Source organism: Astatotilapia calliptera, chromosome 11 (assembly GCF_964374335.1).
Source record: "Astatotilapia calliptera chromosome 11, fAstCal68.1, whole genome shotgun sequence".
In the NCBI taxonomy this organism is placed as follows: domain Eukaryota; kingdom Metazoa; phylum Chordata; class Actinopteri; order Cichliformes; family Cichlidae; genus Astatotilapia; species Astatotilapia calliptera.
The window spans coordinates 36,921,838-36,935,144 of NC_137432.1; the positions used below are offsets into that span (position 1 = coordinate 36,921,838).

Consider the following 13,307-nt stretch of genomic DNA (forward strand, 5'->3'; position numbering starts at 1 on the left):
TTAGTCGTTTGTAATCTTAATATTAATGTCTGTGTTTTATTTAACAATATCTATTATTAAACACTTCAGTGAAGAAAATCCTCCTGCCTTCTTTCAGGAAGACAAAAAAACTTCCATTGTTCAGTTTTTGTGACTTGGTTCAAAGATTTTGAATCAACTCTTGATAATTTTTTTTATTAGGGATAATTATTCTCTTACCTTTGAGTCCTGAGCTGCTCTCTGACAGCCTCTGCACCAGATCAGTTCTCTGCATGTCCCTGAAAACATCAATGGTTACCTCCACAGACTGTTGGCCACATGTTTGCACCATCGCGTTCACTATATGTTTTCTGTTTGTACTCGGTGGGAATTGTGGAAGGCCCCTCTGAAAACATGTGAACTGCAGGAACCACATGAACTCCTTGAGATCCTGATCACTCAAATCCTCCCGTGTTTCTAGAAGCAGATCTTTAACAGCTGCCATTGTTGCAACCTGGAAAATTCAAACATTCATAAAGAAAAATTAAATATTAATGTTTCTGTTGCTGTTTTAAATATTAAAACTAATTGAAATCACGTTTTCTCAAAAAAATTTAATATAAAAAAGCCAACATTTATAAAGAAAATATATCATTTCCACACTAAGACATTTTTTGGCATTTCTATGATGATGTATGATTTTCACCTAAAACACTCAGACACTGTGCAAACGAGCTGGCCCCAGTGTTTTCTGGCATTTTCAACTCCTCACTGCAGGCATGTCATGTGCCTGCCTGCTTCAAGTCCTCTACCATAATCCCTGTCCCCAAGAAACCTAGGATCACTGGACTAAATGACTACAGACCCGTGGCTCTGACATCTGTGGTCATGAAGTCATTTGAGCGCCTGGTTCTCTCCTATCTCAAGACCCTCACGGCCCCCCTCCTGGACCCCCTGCAGTTTGCATATAGAGCCAACAGGTCTGTAGACGACGCCATCAACATGGCCCTACACTTCATCCTGCAGCATCTGGACTCCCCAGGAACCTACGCCAGGATCCTGTTTGTGGACTTCAGCTCTGCCTTCAACACCATCCTTCCAGACCATCTCCGAGGCAAGCTTTCCCAGATGAATGTGCCTGATCCCATCTGCCGGTGGATCACTGACTTCCTGTCGGACAGGAAGCAGCACGTGAAGCTGGGAAAGAATGTCTCGGACTCCCGGACCATCAGCACCGGCTCCCCTCAGGGCTGTGTTCTTTCTCCTCTGCTCTTCTCCCTGTACACCAACTGCTGCACCTCCACCCACCAGTCTGTCAAGCTAATCAAGTTTGCAGATGACACCACCGTTATTGGGCTCATCTCGGACAGGGATGAGTCTGCCTACAGGAGGGAGGTTGAACGTCTGGTGTCTTGGTGCAGCCACAACAACCTGGTGCTGAATGCCCAGAAGACAGTGGAGATTATTGTGGACTTCAGGAAGCACACAGCCCCACTCCCCCCCATCATCCTGACTGACACCCCCATCACCTCTGTGGACTCATTCCGCTTCCTGGGTACCACCATCACCCAGGACCTGAAGTGGGAGCCCACCATCACCTCCGTCATTAAGAAAGCCCAGCAGAGGATGTACTTCCTGAGGCAGCTGAAGAAATTCAACCTGCCAACACGGACGATGATGCAGTTCTACACTGCAATCATCGAGTCCATCCTCACCTCCTCCATCACCGTGTGGTACGCTGGAACCACTATCAGGGACAAACAGAGACTGCAGCGTGTTGTGCGCTCTGCTGAGAAGGTGATTGGCTGCAGACTCCCATCTCTGCAGGACCTGTACACCTCCAGGACACTGGGGCGTGCAGCTCGGATCTCAGCTGACCCTTCTCACCCTGGACACAGTCTGTTTGACCTGCTCCCCTCAGGCAGGAGGCTCCGGTCCATTCACACCAGAACCTCTCGCCATAAGAACAGTTTCTTCCCCTCTGCTGTCGGACACATGAACAATAACCGTATGACTGTTCGCACCACAAACACATGACACTGCACTGTCATGTGCAGTGCAGTGTGTTCACTGCATCATTCTGTGTTTGCACTGATCACCACCTGCACTCATGTATATATCTTTCTACATAGCACTTTTAATTCTTATTCTTATTTTTATTTTCATGTCTATTTAAGCATTTATGACAGTATGTTTGCACTGAAGCACCGCAGCAATTTCCTAATGTTGTAAACCTGCTCAACATTTGGCAATAAAACCCTTCTGATTCTTCTGATTCTGATTCTGAAAACACAGATACATTTAGTAACGAGGGCCTGAGCATTCACAGTGTGAAGACCTTGTTGTGTATTCACTATTATTATTATTATTGTTTGTGAAGGTTCTCAGTCATCCAGGTCATCGTAGTCTAAGGAGCTTAGAAAGAAAAGTGTCTGGACTTCTTTAAGTTGCTTGAAGACGTTTCACCTCTCATCCGAGAAGCTTCTTGAAGACCATGGCATGAAGACCATCACTGGATTCAGGCCAACCAACAGCAGGGGAGCTGAGGGAGGTGAGAATAGAGCCAACGAGTTGAATCTGTTTTTCAATAGATTCAACACCACAGTGTCTGCTCACTCCCCCACAACCTCACCTGTAGTCAGCCTGGAACCCAGAGCCACACCACTGTGCCAGCCTCTCTCTTCACATGGCGCTGTTGCCTCCTGTGAGATTCCTGACACCCCTCCCCCACCCATCACCTTCACTCAATACCAGGTTGAGATGCAAATGAGGAGACTTCACTCAGGCAAGTCTGCTGGACCAGACGGAGTGAGTCCCCTTGTCCTCAAGGCCTGTGCCCCCCAGCTGTGTGGAGTCTTTCATAAACTGTTTATGCTGAGTCTGAGTCTGCAGAGGGTCCCGGTGATGTGGAAGACATCATGCCTCGTCCCTGTACCAAAGACGCCACGTCCCAGTGGCCCCCAGGATTACAGGCCCGTGGCACTGACCTCCCACATCATGAAGACCCTGGAAAGGCTCATCCTGGACCAGCTGCGACCCATAGTAAGACCACATCTGGATCCCCTTCAGTTCGCTTATCAGCCTTGTCTCGGAACTGAGGACGCCATCATCTACCTGCTCAATCGTGTCTACACCCATCTGGACCAGCCGGCGAGCACTGTGAGGGTCATGTTTTTTGACTTTTCCAGTGCTTTCAACACCATCAGGCCGACCCTCCTGGGTGATAAGTTAGCAGCGATGCAGGTGGATGCTTCTCTGGTGTCCTGGATTGTTGATTACCTGACAGGAAGACCACAATATGTACGTCTCCCACAGTGTGTGTCTGACAAGGTGATCAGCAACACAGGGGCACCACAGGGGACTGTCCTCTCCCCCTTCCTCTTCACCCTCTACACCACAGACTTCAGCCACTGCACAGAGACCTGCCATCTTCAGAAGTTTTCTGATGACTCTGCGGTGGTTGGATGCATCAGCAGGGATGATGAGACAGAGTACCGGGCTGTGGTCGACTCCTTTGTCACGTGGTGTGAGCAGAATCATCTGCAGCTCAACGTGGCAAAGACCAAGGAACTGATCGTGGACTTCAGGAAGACCAGGAAACACTTGACCCCTGTTTCAATCCAGGGGGTCAGTGTTGACATTGTGGAGGACTATAAATACCTTGGAGTACACATTGACAATAAACTGGACTGGGCTAAAAACACCACAGCACTTTACAGGAAGGGCCAGAGTCGTCTCTATTTTTTGAGGCGACTGAGGTCCTTCAACATCTGCCAGAAAATGCTGAGGATTTTCTATGAGTCTGTTGTGGCCAGTGCGATCCTCTATGCTGTTGCATGCTGGGGGAGCAGGCTGAGGGTCGCAGATGCCAACAGACTTAATAAACTGATCTGTAAGGCCAGCAATGTTGTGGGGATGGAGCTGGACTCCCTCAAGGTGGTGTCGGAGAGGCGGATGCTGTCCAAGATAAAGACAATGTTGGATAACACCTCCCACCCACTCCATGACATGTTGGTCAGTCACAGGAGCTCGTTCAGTGAGAGACTGAGATTACCGAAAAGCACCACTGAACGACACAGGAAATCTTTCCTGCCTGTGGCCATCTCCCTGTACAACGCATCCACTTAACACACTGGTTACTGCTACAACTACACATGTTTCTTTTCCAACTATTTATTTATGAGTGACTTATGTATGTATGTATGTATGTATGTATATATATGTATATATTGTACTATTCTTAGTTAGTGTATTGTCTGTCTTGTCTTAATGTTGGTTTAAAATGGAGCACTGTAACAAAAAATAATTTCCCCCAGGGATCAATAAAGTATTCTGATTCTGATTCTGATTCTTCAGTTCTAGGATCAAATGGTGGAGAGTCCCAGATTTAAACCCAGTGGGAGTTTCCCCCCAAAGACGGACGAAGGACCCCCTGATGATCCTCTACCTAATCACATGAGCCAAGGTGTGAAAACGGGTGTGGGTCACAATCAGCCAGGGTTTCAGGTGAGCTCAATGTGAAACCTGGCCCCACCCTATCATGTGATTTCCTGAGGTCAGACGCCCCAGGATGTGAGTGGGCGTTAAGGCGTCTGGGAAGGATCTCAGAACTGGATTATAGATGGCAGAGAGTTGGTGTCATAAGCCGTGTGTACATTGGCATCCTCGAGGATGCCAATGTACACACGGACAGACAGGACAGATGGTTTGAAAGAGGAGTGAAAGAAGCCATTTCTGTCCACTGTGAGCGACCATCTTTGAACAGTGGCGGTGGTTTACGACACCAACTGTCTGCCATCTATAATCCAGTGTTGAGATCCTTCCCAGATGCCTTAACACCCACTCACATGCTTTTCTTTCCAAGCTCCTTAGACCACTATTATTATTATTCAGGCAAATGAACCACTTTTTTGAGGACACACATATAACTGAGAATTGGATAAGAAGGGCCTCTGCCTTTGACCACCACTCAGTACATGTTAAACCCACCCACTGCACTGCCCCCTGCAGGTGGTGGGCCTACAGGACGATGGGCCCGAGCCACCCAAAGAGCTATCCAGTCTAATTGATTACATTATGATTGTCATTCTGCATCTTACTGAATAAAAGCTGAGCTCTGCACAGAGAGGATGAGGGAATATGTTGAGAACAAGTTTTGGTATTTTTAACTATTTACTTACTTGTTGGCTCTGAGCTGCTGTCTGACAGCTGCTGAGTCAGATCCGTCATCTTCATCTCCATGGTTTTCTTTACTGACTGTTGGCCATAAGCCTGTAACATTAAAAACACTGTGTCCTGCGGGTCTGCCACCTTCAGCAACCTCCATGGGACGGCTGAGTTATATTTCCTCTTGAGGCCTTTCTTTAAGTCCATGAGCTCGCTGTCACTCAGATTCCCCAGTGTCTCTGAAAGCAGCTGAATGAGAGACTCCATCGTTTCTACCTGGCAAAAACAGAGGTCACATGACAGACATGTGCAATTCAAATGGTTGTTCCACCTCTGATTAACAGAAAATTGTTCAGTTTGTTAAAGGAAGATTCATTTTCAACATGATACTTTTCAAAGCCCGAAAATACAACTTTTCACCTCTGACCCATTTTCAGGCATGAAAGTTGTCTTTTATACTGCCATGACTGAATTTCTGCAATCCTTCTTATCCACTGCAAACCTATTGCAACTATTATATCATGATGAGATGCTGTGGGTGAGGACACGTTCAAGTGCAGCAGTAGAGACACCACAATGTTTGGAGCAGGGGCGATTTTAGCCCATTTTCGGGGGTGCTGAATGAATCAAAGCACCCCCAAAGATTTCTTACTTTTTTTGACAATATTTGCTGTTTGTGTGACACACTGCTAAAAATATAAAAAGCATACAGTACTTGGTTGAGACATAACATTTTAACAACAAAAGTATAGATAACCCCTCCCCCCTCCCAAAATGGTTTGTTCCAGCTCCCCCCTCCTCTGGCTCTGGCGCTCTTGCTGCCAGAGCGATGGTGGCTGAGACGCAGGGGAGTGGAGGTGTAAGTGCCTGGCTTAAAACAGGACATATTAGCTGCATTTAACCTTCAGTTGCTCTTTATATAGTTAGGTAGGAGTCAGGCCATGTTTCTTTTTAGCTGAAAAACATTACACCAGGCAAGGGCGTAGATTTGGTTTTGGCATTGGTGGGGACGGATGATTCAACCACCGAACCCTGCCCTGTTTCTTTTTTTCCCCTTTTTGTCTTTGCTTCTTGATAAAAGGAGAAGTATACTTGCCTACATATGCTATTCTACATGCTTTTAAACCATTTAAAATCACAACTCATAGTTTTATATGTGAATGATATAATGTTAAATTACTATTAAACAAATGACTGACTAAGTATTTCAGGCTTTAGTTCAGCCATATTCCATATAAATCAGGTATCATACAAAAATAAAAACAGCTTCAAATACTGTCATAAAAATAAAAGAATATGACTTTAAGGACTTAACAACATTACTTCAGTTATAGCACACCAACATCTCTGATACATTAGCACTAAGGGAACACTGAATGACCTGCTGGTTTTTGTCCATAAAACTACTCATCTAAGATTACCACAAAGTAAAAGATCTCTCAGCAAGATTATGCAACATTTTAGGCACTATTGCCCCGATCAAGTCAGTGAGCTGAGATTTTCTATTCTAAACATGAACTACTGTTACAGCAACATGGACTACTGGTGTCCCACACAACTCAATGTCCACTGTGTGAAGCAGCCAAACACATGCCTGCTCCTCTCGTTAACTGAGATAAACTGCTGGCATATTGGTTTTACATCTATACTGTCCAGTCTCTCCTGGTGGACACACAGCAGCATTGTTTAATCTCATTTGAGTCATTGTTGACCGTAGCCAACTTTTTAGTCCTCTGAGAGCACTGAAGCTTCTTTCAGCCTCAGTACCTGCGTTCTATCCTCAGATTAAAATTATTATTAAGTGCCTGATGTGCCTCATGTTTGGCCCTGGCTCTTCCCCTCTGACTGCACTAGGACATATTGCCACCTGATAAAATAACACATTGATTTGTGCCATATAAAACGTGAGACGTGTCAATTCAGATTCTTTGTCAAATACACTAATGAATCAATTTACATCAGCAGCCTAACAATTGTCATGATAATAAATACTATTTAATCTACAGCACCAAATCATCAGTCAGTCACCTGTGAGCTCACCTCTCCACCTCTGTCTGAGCTACAACATGGCAGAGCTGCCTCTGTCACCTGATCAATAACAGTGAGACATTCCACATACATGCAGTCACACATGTGCTTCAAATACAGTCATGAACCAACAAGTCATCATCAAATTTCACCTGTGATCTTGTATCACCATTGCTCTCTGAGCTTTGTGTTGGTTCTGCTGTCACCTGACAAATAGGACATACATGACAATAAGAATAAAATGTGGAGCTGCTTCAGTGTTTCTGTGACTTTGTGCAGATCTTGACTGATCAGTAATGTTTGTAGGCTGAGTGCATTTTTAAAACAATGTGTGCAAACTGCACTACAAGGTGGATATTTGCAAAAGCATGACTTCCTCATGACATTTTGTCTCAAAAATTAACCCTATGAATACGTCAGTGCCATTAGGATGTAATTATTGTGTCACCAACATTTTAACGTTAGACATATAATTCTAACAGCCTCTGTAAACTAATACTGTTCGAGGCTGCCGTTTTCTCTGACAGTTTCAATCAAAATTAGAAATGCTGCTCTGAGACTGAGAGAACTAATAGTGCTGCCTGTTGTGCAGTTAGTTTCCAAAACACGTTATTCATGGTTACATACAATTTTAGACTGATGTGGGCCAAAGCCTAGCACAGCCTGTAACGTTATTGTGACGGACACATTTTATGAGTTAATTTGGCTTTAAGTGACTTGCAGGTTTCTTTGAAAAATACTTTCTTATATCCAGGTTCTTCCTTTTTGCTGCCATCCTCCTCTCCTCCTGGCAGCGCAGGCTTGCAGCTGCTAAAACTAAACAGAGCTCCCTGAAAGGCTCAGCCAATCACATTGGCCATATTTGTCACATGAGGTAGGACTCCAGTAGAGAACGTAATTTAACCCTTTCTGCACCGCTGGGTGAATGAGACGCTGACAGATCTTTTTTTTTCTTTTCTTTCTATCGGGTTTGATTTTCTTTACTCGAATAGATCAAATTATTGGTGGGGACATGTCCCTTCCGTCCATGCCAAATCTACGCCCTTGCTCCTTAGACTATCTGGGATAATAAATTTCATATTGCATGCATATATGTCTACCAATTAAATCTGGCCTGAGGTCTGCCATGTTTTAAATTCAGTTATTTCTCTCAGAAATTTGAGATCAAAATTACGACTGTGTTACCTTTATACTGTCACTAGTTAGTGCAAATAGCTCAATGGGACATAGAAACCTTTAAATTAAATTCCATCACCTGATATATATTCTCAAATAATATCAACGCTTTGAAAGCTGTTTACGGTCAGAATTTTTTGAAAACTGTAAATAAATTCAAACAATTGAGCTTCTCTCTCTGTGTTAAATATAATTCCCCAAAGCAATGATAACTTCATTGTATCCACAGAAGGGAGTTCCAAGCTCGAGTGAATAAATAACTACTTGATATCTTCAGTGGCACAGGAGACGAGTGGACATCATATTTCTTGCAATGATGCAATAAATGACTTTGCCTCTAGAAAAACTAGAAAACAGGTTCAAAGAAGAGGGAGGAGAAAAGTAGAGTTATGTTTGATTCCTAAACCGTGTTTGATATCTTGTTTTGGGAAGCTCAGGTAGATATTATTGGCTCATCATTCAAACCCTTTTTACTGCAGACAGGCACAGTGCAATACTCATTACACTAGAATTTAAAATCTGACATTTTACTTGATGCCAGAGGAGAGTCCTGAGGGTCGTTTTACATTTTAAAAATGCAAATTTAAAAATATGTACAGTTTGAATATAGATACAGTCACCTATATAACAAATTCAAATCAGCTGCAACAAAAGGCTAATACACACATTAATGAATCAGTAATTAAGGCCAGTGACATCATGTAAATGATCCTGATTTCATTTTAGGTACTTTAGGTGAAGTCTGATGCTCAAAGCTTTGCAGATTAATTACAAAGTAAGTTGATTGAGGAGGATCGTGACTTTAAAGTGTTTAAATATTTGTTTAGCCAGTTTCAAAGGTCAATTTATTAAATTCTTTTAATTCTTCGAGTTTAATTCTGGTTTATTTTTAAGGACAATAAATGTTTGCTATATATGTTTTACTTTATAGAAGATAATGAAATCTGAAAATAAATTTATGACAGTTTGAGTCATGGATAAAAACATGGCTGATGACATCGTCAGTTCATCTTTAAATGATACAATTTACACACTGGAGCCCCCCAGGGTCGTGCACTCAGCACCCTCCTGTTCATGTTGAACAGCCATGACTGCTCTCACAGACATGGAGAGAATATCTTCATGAAGTTAGAGGACAACACCACCATCATCACTCTGTTGGAGGAGATCAGCCGTGCACAGCTGTGCAGTTTGGTGCAAAGACAACAACTCACTGCTCAGTGTCAACACATGTTGGAGCTAATGGTCAGACAGCAGGAGAGTTTACTTCATGGTGAGAATACATCAGTTACATACTTCACCATGAACAGGTGTTTATTTTATATCTGAATTATTTCTTCATTCACATTTTAGTTACCAGCATAAAGAGATCACAGGAACATTTGCCACCTGTGTTGCATAATGATCACTAAAATAAACCTTCAAAGTGAACGTGGTACAGTGATGATACAGTTTTGTAGACGTGCTTAAATCTTACCTTTTCTAACAGTGCGGGTCCAAACTGACTGAAGCTCTTTCTGGCGTCAGTCTGAGCTGGAAGTCACTGTCTGGATTCTTCATGTACACTTCAAAGAAATTTGGAGTTCTGCTTTCATATCTGAGCTTTAACGCCTGTTAAAGAATGAAAAGATAAAGTCAGAACCTGTAAGATATTTTTCCACTGAGGGAGAGAAATCTGATGATTATTCATTCATATAATTTAAACAGACTAATATATTTACTGACCTTACACAGATTTATAAATTGTTTTGGGATCAAATGAGCAGTAAATAAATTCAACATACCTGAGGACAGATTTCTGCACCATCCAAATCTGCTCTTAGGGTGAAACAATTAAACATTTTCAAGGACTTTTCTGGATGCGGCTTTCGGATGATTTTGTATCCACAGGATTCTTCTCTCCATCGTCTACAGAGCGAGAGAATATATATGTTTATATGTGTGTGTGTAAAGATGCTACAGGGATCCAATATTGTAATATTACTGTCTGCTGATTTATTTGTTGCACATTGTCCTTCTTATACTGTGAAACATGTAATAACCTGCTGTAGCCCAGGATCACGTGGGATCAGATAAACATGCAGTGTGAGGAAAGCTGTGTTGGTCTGATATATCAACACGTTACAGTTGATTTCCACAGGAACGCCCACTTTCATCAGGAGCGCTCTTGGAGAGAAAATCAGACACTTTTTCCACAACATCTCCACAGTCATCTATGTGAAGGACTGCAAACTTGTCCAATATGTCAGGGACGTCATCTGCACAAGAAAACTTGAATCGTAAATGTAATTTATTGTTAAATAATAATGTCTTCATGTCCTCTTACTGATGCAGATCCAGTGTGGCAGGTGAACTTCATTTAACTTCCCAGCAGTGACTGTGACGTCCATCAGAGGACCTGCAGGCATGTATTGTCTGCTCTCCATCCTCTCCATGTGTCCGTTTTTTACATATTTATTTGTTTTTGACTTGTATTTGGTTCCTGAGGTGATACCTGATCATCTCTGCACCAGATTCTGCTCATCTTCATTAAAGCCTTTCTGGTCACCTCCACACACTCTCGGCTGTACTTCTCCATCATCACATTCACTACATCCTGAGTGTTTGCTGCTTTCAGTTTGCTACTTGAGATGAGGAGTGAATCTTTCTGCTATTCAATCAGTGACTTGAATTCATCCAAGTGAGCAGCTTCTCAGTCGTCATAGTTACCACCTGGAAAATGAAAAAGTCATTTTGTACCTGCAGGACTGAAGCAGCCGGTCACTTCTTATGCAGGAGGTGCAGGGCCAGCGATGGTGACACAGCAGATCCTGACACGTATCTACACAACTACATGGATGTTTGCTCCTTCATGTTGAAATTAGCGTCACATGTTTAAATATAGTCTTTAAATGATTTTGAGCAACCTTTGAATGAAAGATGTCCAACATCACACATCACAGGTTACATTTTCATATCGTCAGTTATTTCCACCTGCATTTTGTTCCTATGAAGTTACAGCTGAATAATTCAGTTTGTCTTTTAAAGGTAAACTATAAAACTTGCTAAGGTTACAGGTTTCCATAATTTCCTTCAGGATTAATAAAGTATTATCTATTAAGGACAAAACGGGGGGGTTACCACTGTCCCGGGTTCGACTCCACCACCAGACCTTTGTGTGTGGAGTCTGTATGTTCTCTCTGTGTTTGTTGGGTTCTCTCCGAGTACTTCAGCTTCCTCCCACAGTCCAAAGACATGCAGTTAGTGTGGTTTAGTTAACTGGTGATTCTAACCTGCCCATAGGTGTGAATGGTTGTCTGTCTCTCTGTAGTAGACTGCCGTCCAGGGTGTACCCCGCCTCTCGTCCTGTGGTAGCTGGGATAGGCTAATAAGGATAATGGATGGGTGGAAAATGTAAACTGGGTTAAATGATTAAGATAAACCTCACTGACACTTGTTCTTCGTGCTGCTGGATTAAAATGGAGTTGATGGAGTCGACGCTGATCAGCCTTTGTAGAACTGAACGCTCCAGAAAGGCTGGAGTTTAAATGAACGAACGAACCAGAAAACAAGGGTAAAAAGGAGTCTTTAATAACAATTAAACCATATAAAACTTTGTACGTACAAGTCAAAATATAAGGACACATTTAGGAACAGTCTGAGTTTCTTCCTTAGACGAATAAAGTCCTCAGAGTCAGGAAACATCCAGTTCTGTGTAAATAAAGCCGTCCGATCCCGGTCTGACATTTCTGATGTTTGTAACGTTTCTTATTGACTGCTTCCATCATTTTAATGTACTTTTAGTCATTCATTTAACTATTCCTCATTCTTACTGTTATTTATGTGTTGATCTTTCTCATTTTGTGATATTTCAGTTTGACTGACTGATGCTGCAAATCAAAATGATCCTGTAGGAAAATAAAGACTGACCTGAACATCTCATCTCTTAAAATACAAAAGCACAGCAATCATCTTACTGAGTGATCTTCATTGTACATTGTTTCATTGTTTTTAGGCCGCTTCATTCCAGCAAAAGTTTCACCGTATAAACATGAAAGACGTGTTTTTACAGATTTTAAAATTTTAAAAAATGAACGAGTTTCTGACAGTAAATAGTTAATAGACACCAATGTTGCTCCCTGATGTATCCGAAAAAATATTTTATTGATAAAGAACAATTGTATTTATGTTTCTATATTTAGTAGAAAGCCAATATAAAATGTTTAGTGACGTGCTTAAAAGGGAATTAAAAAACACAAAACAATGATTAAAGCAGGATATTAAAGATTAAAAAGTATAAAATTCTCCAGTTTATCTTCAAAGCAGTCGTCAAAACTTCTTAAAATGTGAGAAACATGGCAGTAACAGATGCAGGTCATGATGTTCCTCAGTAACTTCTAACCTTGGAAACTTTTCTCATTCAGGCTTCACTCCAAACCAGACTGAGCATCGACCACAAGAACAAAAGACAGAAGATAACAGAGTTCATATGGTGTTAATGTAAAATTATTCTGGAAGACTTTTCTTTATGTGGCACATTTATACTGTGACATGGATTTATCGTCTTCAACAAAATGAGAATCATAAAGCTGTTCATGATATCTTTGTATGTAATTATACATATAATGCTCATTTTCAGGTTAATATTTTTAATTTTGGACTGTACTCGAGTAGCTTTGTCTGAGTCACAGTTCAAAATCATCCTCATTTTTCTTATACTTGGTTTGGTTGTAGCTCCTCATCCTCTCTGAAACAAGCTTCTTTTTTACTCCTCTCCCTTTAAGGCAACTTTGTTCTTATTGGCTGTTTCCCACAAGCAGAAGGTTTGAGGGACAAGTGGGTGGAGCTTCTGTGAAAAGGGCCAGAACTGGAGATCAGCAGTATTAGGATACCGCCCCTCAATGACATCACACATTACAGAAGTTAAAAAAACCACATAAACCTGAGTGTTTGTCTCACAGTGAGTATCTGTAAACATGATGATCTAATTATCGTAAATT

The 13,307-nt window shown here is 42.0% G+C and overlaps 1 protein-coding gene across 10 annotated transcripts in view; it reads right to left on the bottom strand.

Moving 5' to 3' along the window:
• The window catches only part of LOC145431980 (uncharacterized), a 51,934-nt gene that overhangs the window by 14,597 nt on the left and 24,030 nt on the right, over positions 1 to 13,307 (bottom strand). For 3 of the 10 annotated variants that reach the window (XM_080308561.1, XM_080308562.1, XM_080308559.1), the window contains one exon: positions 11,877 to 13,156. The exons of 6 other annotated variants lie outside the window; for them this stretch is intronic. The gene's annotated coding sequence lies outside the window, so the exon portion shown is untranslated. Of the gene's footprint in view, positions 1 to 11,876; positions 13,157 to 13,307 lie in introns of those variants that run through there. One more of the 10 variants, XM_080308560.1, reaches the window with a different exon arrangement.